General features: G+C 43.2%; 1 long non-coding RNA gene across 1 annotated transcript; it reads right to left on the bottom strand.

Moving 5' to 3' along the window:
• Window positions 1-3,462: 3,462 nt before the first annotated feature.
• Window positions 3,463-16,074, bottom strand: LOC138436535 (uncharacterized). Its single transcript, XR_011255459.1, has 2 exons — window positions 15,818-16,074; window positions 3,463-4,642 (listed from the first exon to the last, which is right to left on the bottom strand). It is a non-coding gene; the product is annotated as an uncharacterized lncRNA (long non-coding RNA).
• Between the last annotated feature and the right edge of the window lie 523 nt (window positions 16,075-16,597).

Raw genomic sequence — 16,597 nt, 5'->3', positions numbered from 1 at the left:
TCCCTGACATCCAACAGGAGGAGGTAATTAAAATACAAGACGAGTTCACCAAGGGGGCAAGTTCAGAGCATACTGGGAACCAAGGGCTGAACTTGGTTGGGGAGGCAATAAGAGGCACAGTCAGAGAAACAACACAGGATCTTGGAGACCTGTAGCTCAGCTGCCCTGCGCCTCCTTTCTTCACCTGCAAAGAGCAATTGTTTCAAAAGTATGTGAGGATTAAAGGAGGTAACCTTATGCAAAGCGCCTGTCCCAGTAGCCAGCACTTTGGCACATTCAATGCATCCCTTCTGGGAACCTCTGTTCTATGGAGCATTGACATCCAAGAGGCTGAAGGATGACCAGCCAACTCCTCAAACCAAAAGTTTTAGCCATAAGATAAGCTTGGTTCACGTTAAGGAACTTCTGCTGTAGACTATGTTAAAAAGTCAGCACAACACCCCAAAACCTAAATAAGTCTACTCATGGAATGCACGTTTGCCATTTCTATTTCCACCCATTCAAGAGCTAACATCTGCCACGTCTTTCCAGAGGTGCATATATCACTTAAATTCTATCCATTCAGCTCATTTCTCAAAAAAATCTTTGAAACTGAACTGAAACATAAATAGATCCCTCTGTACACATACCACGGTTCCCGTCGGGGAAGTTATTTTTGCAGAGAACTTTTTGGTTAAGTGATAATGTGGCACCTGGCAGCGAACCCAACAGACATTTCTGTTCAAGTAGGGTATAAAATAGTGATCATTTAAGGACATTTATTTGCTATTTGGAAGTCGTCAGCTTCTGGTTTGGGAATATTTAGTAATTTTTATTTCGCACACAAATGCAGGGGGAGGGGGGAGGGATACTTTTCAAATTCAGGCATGACAAACATCTGTGTTTATCAGGGGGACACAAAGCTGACCCTCCCCAGCCCCCACGGTAGTGATGGGGTGGGTGTGTAACAGACAGAAGGACTGGCCGACAAGTACCGGAACAGCCCTAAGTCCCCAGGTCTGATAGAAGCAGGGGTTTGCCTCTTGGCTCAGCTGCCATCAACCAGCCCACTTCTCCCTAATTTTCAGTTCCTGGGATCCATTCATCTTCATTCTATGGTTCTAGCTTAATGAATAGAGGACCAGGAACCTCAAGGTTTGGATATAAAATAAATAGAACTTAAAAATCATTGCTGTACAGCAGAAGCTAACACATTTCAAATCAACTATGCTCTGATAAAAATAATTTTTTTTTTAAAAAAAGAGAAAGGCATAAAGATAGAAAATTGATGCTGATTGCAACAACAAGCAAACACGATGAATTGCACTGACAAGAAGCCCTTGTGCAAAGATAAGACCAGCAAGACTTTTGGGAGAATGGCATTCTAACATGCATACCATCACGTAAGAATTGAATCGCCAGTCTATGTCTGACACAGGGTGCAGCATGCTTGGGGCTGGTGCATGGGGATGACCCAGAGAGATGTTGTGGGGAGGGAGGTGGGAGGGGGGGTTCATGTTTGGGAACGCATGCAAGAATTAAAGATTTTAAAATTAAAAAAATAAAAAACTAAAAAAAAAAAAAAAAAAAGACCAGCAAGACCTTCAGGGGCAAAAAGAACTTCATAGAATTTAGTTTGTGAGAAGCATCATTTTCTTATGACATAATATACTACGCTTAAAGGCAAATAGAATACTTTTAATATCAGTCTATCAGTCTCCAAAAGAGATCTTTCTATACTTAAGTATCAGGAGACCTCACCTGGAAATATTTTGTTTTTTCATTATTTTTATTATTTACTAAAAAGCAAATACCAAAGCTACTTGAAAGGAATAAAAAAACTAATATGTCCAATTTTCATAAAAAGTGTTTTAATAAAAATTATTTGAAGCAATTTTGAAATTTTGTATATATCTAATTGAGTGTGGGACCCTTCAGAAGACCATTTTTTAAACTAAAACTGGTGCTACCTTTCATGTACTATCCATCTTTTTCACAAAATCTTTAGCCATTTGCAGAGTTCCAATCTACCCTACAACAACCAAGGTTCAGGATATTGTATATATTTCTTTACATTGCAACACACTCTCCAAAGTCATCAATGTAGAAGCTTATTCTTATGTAAAGTTAAAAAAAAAAAAAGGCGAAATTGGGGGGGGGGGGAAACACATTGAAACCAAAACTAACTTAAATTTTACTGGTATTTGAATGTTTCTCTTTCCCTAAATTCAAAGTGTTTTTTGCTAGTTAATTTCCTTCCAGAGTGACTGGAAGAGTAGGTCTATTGAACAAGGAAAAGCCAACAAATGTAGAAACGTAAGTAATGCTTCCCCTTGAAAGAAGAATTAAAATTCTGGTTCATTGCATGTGTGTAGAATATCCCAAGAGAATATCAGCCAGTGCTCCCTAGTGAAATAATCAGTTCCAAAGCTGTTAGAGTTTTCTAGATAGAACTTGAAGGGCCTCCCTAGGCTTTACACACAACTCTTCCCTCACCCTGGAATACTTTCCATCTCTTGTCCGTCTGTCTGTTTTATTCAAACAGAGATTCATTCTTCAAATGCTGGATTTATCATTTACTCTTTTATAGACACTTTCTCAATCCCCTTAGAAGAATGAATCACTTCCTTACTCCTTTGTACTCTTATAAAAGCATCTCTTAGGGCACATGTCTGAGGTTTTCTTATTAATTCTTTCCATATCTGTATCTCCTTGCAGACTGAAGTTCCTATACTCTTTATGTTTACAGTGTTGTGCATAATAACCAAAGCATGGTGTCTCACAGATGTTTCTTGAAATGAATTGTAATGACCTTGAACTTACATTGCTATACAGTTAATTTTCTTTCTGCTGACTCTTCCTTAGATTGAACCCAATTCTCCCCCTCTTTAACTTCTACTCACTGCTCCTGTTTCACCCTTTTGAGGCAACACAGAATAAGTCTTCTCTCTTCCTTCAAACAAAGCCTCATGAAAATTTCCGCCGTAGGGAAACATCCTTCAGTCTTTACACACATGCCACATTTCTAGAACTCCTCACCCATACATGGATATGTCCACTCTTGTCTCACTTTCTCCAGAAATGTAGTGGCCAGGACAAGAGCCCAGAAGACAGACATAGCCTGACTGGCAAACACCACACAGCATCATACTTACACTGGAGCAAACTGAAATTATATCGGGGTCGTTTTAACACCTGACCCTCCACTACTGATTCCAACAAACTTCAGTATACTCTACGTCAGAAATAAACTGGCGCTAACCTGGTGCAAACTGGGCTTCACTGGTGATTCGGACGGCAAAGATTCCTCTTGTGATGCAGGAGACCCAGGTTCGATCTCTGGGTCAGGAAGAAGCCCTGGAGAACGGAATGGTTACCCACTCCAGTATCCTTGCCTGGAGAATTCTATGGACAGAGGAGCCCAGCAGACTACAGTCCATGGTGTCGCAGAGTCAGACACAACTGAGTGACTAACACTTTAACTTTTCTTTTTGTTTCAAATTGGCATTTATGCTATTATAATCTCTCATTTGCACATGATAACACTTTGATTATGTGTTTGTAAATGATCTTAAATAATTCTCCAGATATGGGGAAGGACCATCAGGCTATTGACATAGAGGGATGTATTTCTGCCCTTGTGAATTATCCAATTGTGGGTCATCATGTGAGCAAGATTGATAAATACCTTGAGGATAGATATACAAGGTGATTGGTCAGACTTGAGGCTGGATTTCTCCATTAGAAACAGTCTGGAGCAGATCTGTCTATTGTTAAGATGTGGAGATACATCCTACACCAACAAGCAAAAAGCTGCTTCCTTCAGTCCCTGGAGTCTATGACAACAAGGATCCTTCAGGAAATTGTTCAAGCTCTGTGTCCAGTAGCCAATCCAGTTGGATAATGCTCTGGCCTCAGCCATCCGTCCATGGGATTCTCCAGGCAAGAATACCAGCCTGGGTAGCCATTCCCTTCTCCAGAGGATCTTCCCACCCAGGGATCGAACCCAGGTCTCCTGCACTGCAGGCAGATTCTTTTACCGTCTGAACCACCAGGGATGCCCTGCTAAATCTTACCAGTTGTTAAATATTTTGACCACTCTCTTTCCCTGAACTGAAAGAGATATTTCACCAGTGGCCTCCGAGTACACAAATGACTGGTTCAGTGAATCAGAGCGGTGAGCCTCCAAATCCACAGGGAAGAAGGCAAAAGGAGCTTCATTCAGCCACAGCAAGGATTTAGTGTGGACTCCAAGGTATGGGAGTGACCTTGGGGGTATCCTTGGATGTGCCTGTTCTCCAACTGACCAGCCTTGTAAGCTAGATGGGTCCCCATAGGCACTGAGGATAAAAGCCCAGGTCTGCTTGATCACAGCTCTGCATGGTTCCTTTGGGGTCTAAGATCCCCTAGACTGAAAGCCAGAAGAGAAGGAGCTTGTGTGGGAGGAACTGGTCTCTAATATTAGTCTCTCCACGCTTATAAGAACTGAAACAAATGATCGTTTACTGGTATCTTGCACCAAACCCGCCTGGAGAAGAGAAACCATCAGATGTTTCAACTCAACAGCTGCGCATCAAAAATAGTAGTCTTTTAGACACTGGGAGCTGCGACATGAATGCCAGAAGCAGATCCAGGACGCTGGGGGTTCTGATGTTCCTTGTTCCTGGAATGAAAGGAAGCAGCATTGCTGTCACAGGTTCAATTCAATGCACTTGTGATTGCAATCACACTACTTTATGTGTTGTGTCTGTGTGTATACACATGCTTGTGCATAAGCACTCATTTGAACACAGGCAAACAGCGGTTAAGGAAAGTATATGCTAAAAAGCTAGCTTATCATATTCCAAAAATCTCTCTTAACGGATCTATGAGTCTCATTTTCTTCTAAATCAACCCATCAGGAAACTCACAAAAGGCAAAGAGCTGTGTCTATAGACCAGAGCACTGTGTGCACCATCTAGGCTTTCTGCCGTTATTCTACCACAGAATACACAGAATGTGGTCAGTTCTTTAGGAAGCAGGGTTTCCATATAGACTGTGGTGGGTGTCATCAGGCTGGTGAGGCATCCGTTGGCACTAGGATGGATATATTCGCTGTTGTACAGCCAGCATCTGTTCTGATGGTACAGCATCTAGACTGCACAGATGGATAAATATTTTGAATATATTTCCCAGGTATCATGGGCTTGTAATTGAGAAATAGTACGCGAGCATAGGGGCTTCTCCAGCAGCTCGGTGGCAAAGAATCCACCTGTAATGTAGGAGACACAGGTGATGCAGGTTCCATCCCTGGGTCGGGAAGATCCCCTGGAGAAGAGCGTGGCAACGCACTCGTCTTCTTGCCTGGAGAATCCCATGGATAGAGGAGCCTGGCGGGCTAAAGTCCATGTGGGTTACAAAGAGTCAGACACGACTGAAGCAACTTAGCACACACACACACACACACACACACACACACACAAACCATGAACTTAAGAAAGAAAATGGCAATGTGAGCTCTGCTTTGAAAAACAGAGCAGCTTTCTGGAGTGTCTGGCTTCTCAGTAGACATGATATTCTTTTGTTCACTGATGGTAGTTGTGTAATGTTCTACCGTGTGTTTTGAATCTGGAAATTCATCGACTCTGGTCTAATATTTTGGGACATTTATAATTTGTTTAGTTATGTTGCTGTTCAGTCACTAAGTTATGTCTGACTCCCTGTGACCCCACTGACTGCAGCCTGCCAGGCTTCCCTGTCCTTCACTGTCTCTGGAGTTTGCTTAAGTTCATGCCCATTAAGTCGGTGATTCTATCCAAGCTTCTCATCTTCTGCCACCTCCTTCTCCTTTTGCCTTCAATCTTTGCAAGCAGCAGGATCTTTTCCAATGAGTTGGCTGTTTGAATCAGGTGGCCAAAGTATTGGAGCTTCAACTTTAGCATCAGTTCTTCCAGTGAGTATTCAGGGTTGATTTCCTTTAGGATTAGCTGGTTTAGTTATGTTTAAGATGTTTAAGGGCTTCCCTGATAGCTCACTTGGTAAAGAATCTGCCAGCAATGCAAGAGACCCCAGTTCGATTCCTGGGTCTGGAAGATCCCCTGGAGAAGGGATAGGCTACCCACTCCAGTATTCTGGCCTGGAGAATTCTGGCCTGTAGTCCATGGGGTCACAAACAGTCAGCCATGACTGAATGACTTTCACTTCACTTCACAAGATGTTTAAAAATCTTTAACATTAGTAAAATGCATTATTGCTATTAAATTTCAGTTATAAAAGGTCTTCAGTAAAAATAGCTTTGGAATTATTTAAGTCCTTTTCCTCCAGCTTGAATAATTATTTTTTTAAAGCAGTTCTTGATAATAAAGAGTTCTTTTTGAATCCCAACAGTGAGTAACAGAGAAAAATTAATAACAATACCTTAAGCAAATGAAAAAGTCAGAGAGTAAGCAGTCCAGAGCTGGTATGGTGCTTAGCTCCCTAAAATACTCAGAGACCCAAACTCCTTCCAGCTCTGCACTTAAAGGACAGCCTTGTTCCTCAAGGTCCTATATGATTGCCAAAGCTCCAGCCATCTTACCTTCATTCCAGGTATCAGAATAGAGGAAAAGTGAAAAAAGAGCATTATAGACTATATAGATCTTAATGACCCAGACAATCAGGAGGGTGTGATCACTCACCTAGAGCCAAGCATCTCCGAGTGTGAAGTAAAGTGGGCCTTAGGAAGCATCACTATGAACAAAGCTAGCAGAGGTAATGGAATTCCAGCTGAACTATTTCAAATCCTAAAAGATGATGCTATTAAACCGCTGCACTCAATACGCCAGTAAATTTGGAAAACCCGGCAGTGGTATCAGGATGGGAACAATCAGTTTTCCTTTCAATTCCAAAGAAAGGCAGTACCAAAGAGTGTTCAAACTACCCCACAACTGCACACATTTCACATGCTAGCCAAGTAATGCTCAAAATTCTCCAAGCTAGACTTCAAGGGTATGTGGACCGAGAATGTCCAGATGTTCAAACTGGATTTAGAAAAGGCAGAGGAACCAGAGATCAAATTGCCAACATCCATAGGATCATAGAAAAAGCAAGAGAATTCCAGAAAAAAAAAATCTACTTCTGCTTCATTGACTGTGCTAAAACCTCTGACTGTGTGGATCATAACAAACTGGAAAGTTCTTTAAGAGAGGGGAATACCAGATCACTTTACTTACATCCTGAGAAAACTGTATGCATGTCAAGTAGCAACAGCTAGAACTGGACATGAAACAATAGACTGGTTCAAAATCAGGAGAGGAGTACGTACTCCTTTCAACAGGAGGCTGTATGTTGTCATTCTGCTTATTTAACTTATATGCAGAGTACGTTATGAGAAATGCCAGGCTAGATGAAGCATAAGCTGAAATCAAGATTGTTGGGAGAAATATCAATAACCTCAGAAATGGAGGTGACTCCACCCTTATGGCAGAAAGCAAAGAGGAACTAAAGAGCCTCTTGATGAAGGTGAAAGAGGAGAGTGAAAAAGCTGGCTTGAAACTCAACATGCAAAAAATGAAGATCATGGCATGCAGTCCCATCACTTCACGGCAAATAAATGGGGAAACAATGCAAACAGTGACAGACTTTATTTTCTTGGGCTCCAAAATCATTGCAGATGGTGACTGCAGCCATGAAATTAAAAGACGCTTGCTCCTTGGAAGAAAAGCTATGACAAAGCTAGACAGCATATTAAAAAACAGAGATACTACTTTGCTGACAAAGATCCGTCTAGTCAAAGCTATGGTTTTTTTCAGTAGCCATGTATGGATGTGAGAGTTGGACCATAAAGAAAGCGGAGCGCCAAAGAATTGATGCTTTTGAACTGTGATCTTGGAGAAGACTCTTGAAAGTCCCTTGGGCAGCAAGGAGATCAAATCAGTCAATCCTAAAGGAAGTCAACCCTGAATATTCATTGGAAGGACTGATACTGAAGATGAAGCTCCAATACTTTGGGTACCTGATGGGAAGAACTGACTCATTGGAAAAGATCCTGATGCTGGGGAAGATTGAAGGCAGGAGCAGAAGGGGATGACAGAGGGTGAGATGGTTGGATGGAATCACCGACTCCATGGACATGAGTTTGAGCAAGCTCTAGGAGATGGTGAAGGACAGGGAAGCCTGGAGTGCTACAGTCCGTGGGGTCACAAAGAGTCGGACACAGCTGAGTGACTGAACAGCAACACGGATCATTCTGTCATTCAAGGTGGATTGCCACAGGTTGTCATAGAACACACAGTTAGCAGGTGGTAGGTAGCCTTATGACTTTGACTATATACTTATAACCTGGATTTTGCAAAGAGAATGGAGTAAAAGGGGGCAATATTTAGCTTATATTTTATTGGTCAGAACTTTTGCAAAACCTGATCACATCTGACTGCAAAGGATGTTAGGAAAGGTGTTTTTTTTTTTTTTTTAAATGACCATGAAACGTCAGAACGTCAGAACCTCAGAACGTCAATAAAACTTCAGAACTTCTATTTCTATGGAAAAAGAGTAGACTACATATTTGGAGACAGCTAATCATTTCTACAGCAAATCCATTTCTTTAGAGAAAAATAGATTATATCCTATTCTCTTCTGTACTGATACTCACTTGGCTATTCTTATCCTACTCGGGTCTATTGACTTCTGAATCGGAAGGAGGGTATTCATAAGTTTGAGTCCCCCGCATGGTTTTATAACTTCATTCTTTCAATGAATATTGACCGAACACCTGTTATGGGATGAGACCTCTACTAGAGTTCATGGATAGTAAGATGTCCATCATTGTCCCTGCTGTCATGGAGCTGTCAGTCACATAGAGAAGACCAGTGCTGAACAAGGGTATATAATAGAATGTGTACTCTGGGAAGCACGGGGCAGGGAGACTGCAGTCAACATGGAATGACTAGGGCCTGAATGACTAACAGGCACTGGTAGAGTGTTCCTTGGAAAGCGACGGCATGTCCCAAGGCCTGAGAATCAGAGAGAACATCAGATTTTTGAGGACCTGAATGGTTTTCAACAACTCTGGAGCATTAAATTCAGAAGGGAGAATGTTGTGAGACAAGGTTGATAAGAGGCAGGGACCCCAATATGAAGACTCTCTCAGCCATATAAGACTTCATAGTGTTCTTATGGGCATTGGGCAGCCATTGAAAGGGAGACATTGTGATTGCTGTCTAAAAGCCTTACCTCGCATCTATTGAGTGTTGACTTTGTGCTTGACAATGTGATAAGTGTACTTCTTGCATCATCTCAGGAAATATTCACAATAAGCTCTAGGAAAGTATTAGTCACTCAGTCGTGTCCAATTCTTTGTGACCCCATGACTATAGCCTGCCAGGCTCCTCTGTCCATGAGATTATCCAGGCAAGAGTACTGGATTGGGTAGACATTTCCTTCTCCAGGGGATCTTCCTAACCCAGGGATTGAACCTAGGTCTCCTGCATTGCAAGCAGATTCTTTATCACCTGAGCCACCAGGGAAGCCTGGATACTATCTGATTGTCCCCACTCCATAAGTGAGAGACATGAAGGCTACAGCATGGAAGAAACTTGCTTGGAGTCACTCAGTTAATAAGGGGTTGTGCCAAGATGGAAGCAGAAATAGTCTGAAGCCATGCTCAGTCCCTAACCTAGACTCCATGAAAACTAGATGAAACTAGATGGAGGTCAAGGCTGGAGGCTAACAATCAGAAGGGACTAGGGGTACAGTCACATTTTTTAAGGCTACAACCTTAGCTTCTACTTCAAACCATTTTGGAAGTCCTACCCCCAAACTTGCATCACGGTGCTGGGTTGTGACAGTTTGACCTTCCCTTAGCCTCCTCTTGTTAATTTTTAAATGGGGGTTGTTGTCTCCACCCTACCAGTCAAACAACACTCCTATCTGGCTCTATAGACCTGAGTTTTCTGACCTGTGGGTCACGGGGAGCTCTGACAGATTCTAAGAGCATATGTCACTCCCAACACCAGCCCCTCTTAGGCTGAGCATGTATGGTACCTAATAATCTAGAAAAGAGGGAATATGGGAAGGGGAAGGAGCCCTAATGCCGGTACTTTTGTAAAAATCCCCTCTGCTCCTGTTTTAGGGTTCATTTGTTCCCCGGGCACAGTTAACGATTGTAGTAGGTCACACGTAATGAGCCTCAGGATCAGTTGGCTCCTTGGATCAATATGAACCAGTTTTCCTTGCTTCAGTAGAAACTACAGCAGGGCTGACTCTTGATGCATAGTCTGAGTTTAAACTCTGGGGGCGCCCTCTGCGTGCAGCCTCCACTCTGTTGGCTACTGTGCAGATAGCTAAGCCAGCGCCAGGCAGTGTGGTGTCAAGATGCCAAATGCTGTTGTTACTATTTCTGACAGCAGCAGTAACTTACCACCAAACGTTGGAATCAAAGAGCCAGGGAGGCCCATGCTCTCATCCACATCTGGTACCGCTGCTAAAACCGGCTCTGTTTCATCTGCATGGACAGCATACTGAAAATAGCCAAGCCTCCACAAAACAGAAAATCTGACAAGTAAAAATACCTCAGTAATGTACAAAGAGTTGAGGTAATGGGTTTATTCATTGTAAAAGCAGCTGGTTTTCCTTGTTAATGTTTGTTTGGTTTAAAACAAGGGAAGATCCCTGTTGCCAAAGGAACGGACGGAATACACCATAGTTTCTTCTCTTTGAGCCCTCTCACTTCTGATGGAGGCAAATTGTCAGTGAGTCTGCCAAGAGCCCTAATCTTCTTTGTCTGGATAATGTGTTAGATGAAGTTTAAAATTCTGGGATACAGCCTTTATCACATGCTTGTCTTTGTAGGAGGACCAAAACCCTCCACCTTCCTGACATGAATTTTATGATGGAAAAATAAAAGCTCAGAATTTATCCTGATGGAATCCTGTTTTATGCAGAATGCTGTATTTTTTTCTAGATGGAATCAGAATCATATTTTAAATTCATTAGATGTTCACTGAACCATAAATTATTCTCAGTGAGAGTGTAGTGTTGACACTTATCTATACTGCTGCATGAAACGAGAATCTGTCCTGTGGTGGGAAGGAGAAAAGAGAGTATCAATTTGGTTTTTACCACAAAACTAGTAAGAAATGAGACATTCAGTGACTTGTGTCTTTTACTTTGTGAGTTTTGTATAAGCCACAAACACACAACTATTCCTATGAAAATGCACAATGCAATTTGAGCTCTAAAGAAGAAATGGAACTAAACGGGGTCTGTGATATCATCGTTGGTGTTTTGTTTTTGGTGATGGATGTTCTTGAGGAAAAAAATAGGTAAAGAGAGATGTATAACAGAGAAGAACAAATATGACTCCATATTAGATCTGTTTCTTTAACTTTCATATTGTATTGTTTTTGATATTAATACAAGTTAATCACTTAAGGGATATTGCCTATAGCTTAATAATGGCCCATCTCCAGGAACCCTGCTTCCCATAACATAACTTTAAGTTAAGTGCCTTTGTTATGAACATTAACAAGCAGCACTGTTTACAAGAGCCAGGACAAAGCAGCAACCTAGATGTCCATTGATACATGAATGGATAAAGCGGTTGTGGTACATATATACAATGGAATATTCAGTTCAGTTCAGTTCAGTCTCTCAGTCGTGTCTGACTCTTTGCGACCCCATGAATCGCAGCACGCCAGGCCTCCCTGTCCATCACCAACTCCCGGAGTTCACTCAGATTCATGTCCATCGAGTCAGTGATGCCATCCAGCCATCTCATCCTCTGTCATCCCCTTCTCCTCCTGCCCCCAATCCCTCCCAGCATCAAAGTCTTTTCCAATGAGTCAGCTCTTCACATGAGGTGGCCAAAGTACTGGAGTTTCACCTTTAGCATCATTCCTTCCAAAGAAATCCCAGGGCTGATCTCCTTCAGAATGGACTGGTTGGATCTCCTTGCAGTCCAAGGGACTCTCAAGAGTCTTCTCCAACACCACACTTCAAAAGCATCAATTCTTTGGCGCTCAGCCTTCTTCACAGTCCAACTCTCACATCCATACATGACCACAGGAAAAACCATAGCCTTGACTAGGCGGACCTTAGTCAGCAAAGTAATGTCTCTGCTTTTGAATATACTGTCTAGGTTGGTCACAACTTTTCTTCCAAGGAGTAAGCATCTTTTAATTTCATGGCTGCAATCACCATCTGCAGTGATTTTGGAGCCCCCAAAAATAAAGTCTGACACTGTTTCTACTGTTTCCCCATCTATTTCCCATGAAGTGATGGGACCGGATGCCATGATCTTCATTTTCTGAATGTTGAGCTTTAATCTAACTTTTTCACTCTCCTCTTTCACTTTCATCAAGAGGCTTTTTAGTTCCTCTTTGCTTTCTGCCTTAAGGGTGGTGTCATCTGCATATCTGAGGTGATTGATATTTCTCCCGGCAATCTTGATTCCAGCTTGTGTTTCTTCCAGTCCAGCATTTCTCATGATATACTCTGCATATAAGTTAAATAAGTAGGGTGACAATATACAGCCTTGACGCACTCCTTTTCCTATTTGGAACCAGTCTGTTGTTCCATGCCCAGTTCTAACTGTTGCTTCCTGAGCTGCACACAGATTCCTATTACTCAGCCATAAAAAAGAAGGAATGTGAGTATAATGACCTGAGGTGGATGAGCCTAGAGCCTGTTATACAGAGTGAAGTAAGTCAGAAAGAGAAAAACAAATACCATATATTAATGCATATATATGGAATCTAGAAAATCAGTACAGATGAATCTCTTTGCAGGGCAGGAATAGAGATGCAGACATAGAGAATGGACTTGTGGGCAAAGTGGGAGAAGGAAAGGGTAGGATGAATTGCCAGAGTTACGTTAACATATATATATACTAGCATGTGAAAAATAGCTAGTGGGAAGCTGCTGTAGAGCACAAGGAGCTCAGCTTGGCGCTCTGCGATGACCGAGAGGGGTGGGTTGAAGTGGGGAGAGAGGCTCAAGATGGAAGAGATATGTATACAGTTATGGCTGATTCCTATTGTACACCAGAAACCAACACAGACTGTAAAAGAGCTATCCCTCAATTAAAAATAAATAAATAAATAAAAATAAGCCCAAAGCTTGACATAAGGGGAAAAGATAAATTAAATGCCTTTGTTTAGCTCGCAGGAAACATCCTGACCACCTATAAATGGCTACCGTGGAAGAAGAAATTAACACATCCCCTTCAGAGTCTTGACTAGACCCAGGAAATATTTGCAACAACTCATCACCTTCTTCACTCTATTTTGTCATCTCTGTTTGTTTGCTCTGTGAAAGAAACTAGCTTTCAAACTAGGTTGAAAGTTTGGATTTGGGGCTAGTTTCAATAGCAGTCTTCAGCTATCAAGTGGCTCAGTTGAACTTGTTACAATACCTAGGCTTAAGGGGCTTCCCTTGCAGCTCAGTTGGTAAAGAATCTGCCTGCAATGCAGGAATCTGCCTTCAAGGCAGGAGACCTGGGTTCAATCTGTGAGTCGGGAAGATCCTCTGGAGAAGGACTGCCATTGAAGACTGCTATTGAAGACTGCTATTGAAACTAGCCCCAAATCCAAACTTGGGGGCACTGGATTTTGGGGACACTAGTCCACCACCTTCTCAGCCTGCTGGCTTTCCCAATCAAACCCCTATTCTTTGCCCCAGTGACTCATCTCTCAACTGATTGGACTGTTGTGCAGAGAGCAGCAGGAGCTTGGACTTGGTAACAGATGCAGTGAATACAAAGAAGAGAAGGGTCCCAAAGGCCCAAAGCAGCAGAGATGGATCCCCCAGGATGAGGACTTCGTGCTCTCGACAGCTTTTCCAAATACAACACAACTTCATTTCTCATCTACATTTCCCATATTTCCCGGAACCGTGGGCTGTTTACAGAGTCAGGAGAATTTTTGCTTTGACATGAAGTAATCCTGTCCTTTGGGAGCCCCCAAAATTTAGCCAAGGTTTAAGAGAGTTCCAGAAACCACATTTTCGGTCCACTGTGGGTTTGTTTGCTTTCCTGTTGTGGGTGCTTATGTTGGAGGAAATAACAACACTGCTAGCACTTTTAAAGTTTTACTATATGGGAATGTTTTTTTTTTTTTCCCCCTTATAAAATCAGTAGTGTTGTGAAAATCATGAAACTGCTTCAAAATATTCTCTACTGTCATCAAAATCAGCCTGGCTCAAAATGTTATGGTGTTTAAAATTAATTACACATCAGCAATGTATTTCAAGATTATCTGGGACTGAAGAAAATAAGATTCGAAAAAGAACAGAACAAAACCCTGAGATAATCCTGCAAAGAGGATCACTTTTATTAATTCACCCATTTTTATTCCAATCATTTAATCCTAGGTGGTGGTGGTGGTGGTGGTTTAGTCGCTCAGTCATGTCCTACTCTTGTGATCCCCTGGACTGTAGCCCGCCAGGCTCCTCTGTCCATGGGATTTTCCAGGCAAGAATACCGGAGTGGGTTGCCAGTTCCTTCTCCAAGGATCTACCTGACTCACGAATCAAACCTAGGTCTCCTACACTGAAGGCAGATTCCTGCTTTGCAGGTGGATTCTTTACATATTGAGCTAGAAGGGAAGCCCCTTAAGCCTAGGTAGTGCAACAGTTTCTGCTGAGTACCTTTATAGCGGAAGCCTGCTTGGACTGAGTAAGTATATTACCAAGTTCTGTGCCAGCAGTTCTACAGCCTGTACAAGGTTCTGGAGAGTTCCAGAAGGCTCCCGATCTCCAGACTAGGGAAGGAGGTCCATGGTAGAAGTAGATACAGACCTGGTCCCACAGGGGTCCAGTGAATGCATTCTTCCTCTGAGACAGAAATTAATGATGGTTCTTCTCACATCTGGTAGCTTAGACACTAAAGAATCTGAGTCAATGCAGATCTGGGTTCAATCTCTGGGTTCAGAAGACCCCCCCACCCCCAGCCCTGGAGAAGGAAATAGTTACCCACTCCAGTATTGTTGCTCAGAGAATTCCATGGACAGAGAAGCTTGGCAGGTCCCTGGACTTGCAAAGAGTCAACACCACCGAGCAATTAACACTTTAATGTCTCACAAGGTAACAGGCCAAGTCAATTAGCCAAATGCAAGCCATCAGGGGAAGACAGCTCTATCAGCAATGCCCTGAGGGTCCTGGAGAGACTTGCTAACTGCAGATGTGAATGGCTAAGCAAGTGGGAGACTGGAAAAGTGACCGTTGAGCAGACACTCTGGGTTTCCAGGCTGTGAGATGGTAGATGCCCATGAAGGATGTGCCGAGTGGGAGGTGACCGTGGACGGGGGCCTGGGTATGGACCACTGCTGGCAGAGCCTCCTCGCAGGTCCCCCTGCCCTGCTCCTGGGAGTTGAGGGGCCAGCTGCAGAGCTGGGCATGAAGCCGCACACAGGTGCAGCCCTCCCCTCCAAGGCTACAGTCAGGCAGGAAGACAGGCTCACAGATGCTTAACCACAGCCCACGGATCCAGAGCACTCTGGGCGATCAGAGTGAGGCCCTACAGGGCTCACCTCTCATTCGGGACATGTTATTTGGGTGGTGGGGCACTTTATTCACTCTTCTCCTTTTCAGTCACGGCACCACACAGGGGATAAATTATTTCACTCATGGGGAAAAGAAAAAAAATACTTATGTTCACACATGTGAGTGCATTGTGGTATGAGCACCAACAGCCACTACATGGAACAACATAGGCATTCTTGTGAGCATTTTATGTTTCTCTTGAGGTTTCTAGGAGCCAGGACTCCTGGTTTGCTTTGCCTCTGTATCCCTGAAGCCTAACATTAAGAATGGAGGCACAGAAGAGGGAGTGGGGACCGGGGGAGGGGGGCAACGCTGGAGGACTACTGAACACAGCCGCGCCTACCTCTGCAGTCACCGGTCAGTCTGAGCGTCTGTCCACACTCTCAAGATGACCCTTTTCCATCTCTCCTTCTCCCCAGTTCCTGGAACTGCCGGTGTCTTAGCTGAGGTAGATAATGCAGGCAGAGATGATCATGCATACTTTCCCAACAGCTCCAAATTAGATGTGGCTGAGTTTCCTGGTATCTCCCTCCTCTTACGCCCGCCAGTGTGGACACTGGTTCTCAGCCCACACACGAGGCAGTGGAGCCCTCCCCTGGTGGGGGCCCCACCTCTTCTCTGTCCCCAAGGCACTTGGAAAGCCAGGTGTGGGTATGAATTTCCAGCAAGGCCAGGGAAGCAAGAAAGAGAGCAACCGAGATGTTGAGATTAAAAATAGGATAAACAGGAACTGAAAGGTCTGGGTTTCTATTTCTTTTCTGGTTCACTTTGTTTTCACATTTCCCTCAGCGAACTATGATAGTCAGAAGTTCTCTCAATGAAGCAGTCAGTTGTCATCTGGGATAAGAAAATAAGATTTCTCGGACGCCCCTATGTCAAATTCCCCACGGCCTCCTCCCGAGAACCTGTTCATTCATAGCACTTAGGAGAATAATCTGCTGGACGGAAAAAGTATCAGCTTGAGGCTTTGCTCAGAAAAGCCTTCAAGCTTTTCCTTTCAACGTCCTTGATGGTCTCAATTTGACAATGCCATAGATGTAAGAATATTTAGAACACATAAACAGCCAGCATGCCTCACGCGTTGAGTTCTCACTATATATAACGGTCAGCCCTAGATGGGCAG

This window comes from Ovis canadensis, chromosome 1 (genome assembly GCF_042477335.2).
Source record: "Ovis canadensis isolate MfBH-ARS-UI-01 breed Bighorn chromosome 1, ARS-UI_OviCan_v2, whole genome shotgun sequence".
Classification (NCBI taxonomy): domain Eukaryota; kingdom Metazoa; phylum Chordata; class Mammalia; order Artiodactyla; family Bovidae; genus Ovis; species Ovis canadensis.
The sequence above is the reverse complement of the archived record's forward strand: the minus strand, read 5'-3'. Positions and strand labels throughout refer to the sequence as shown.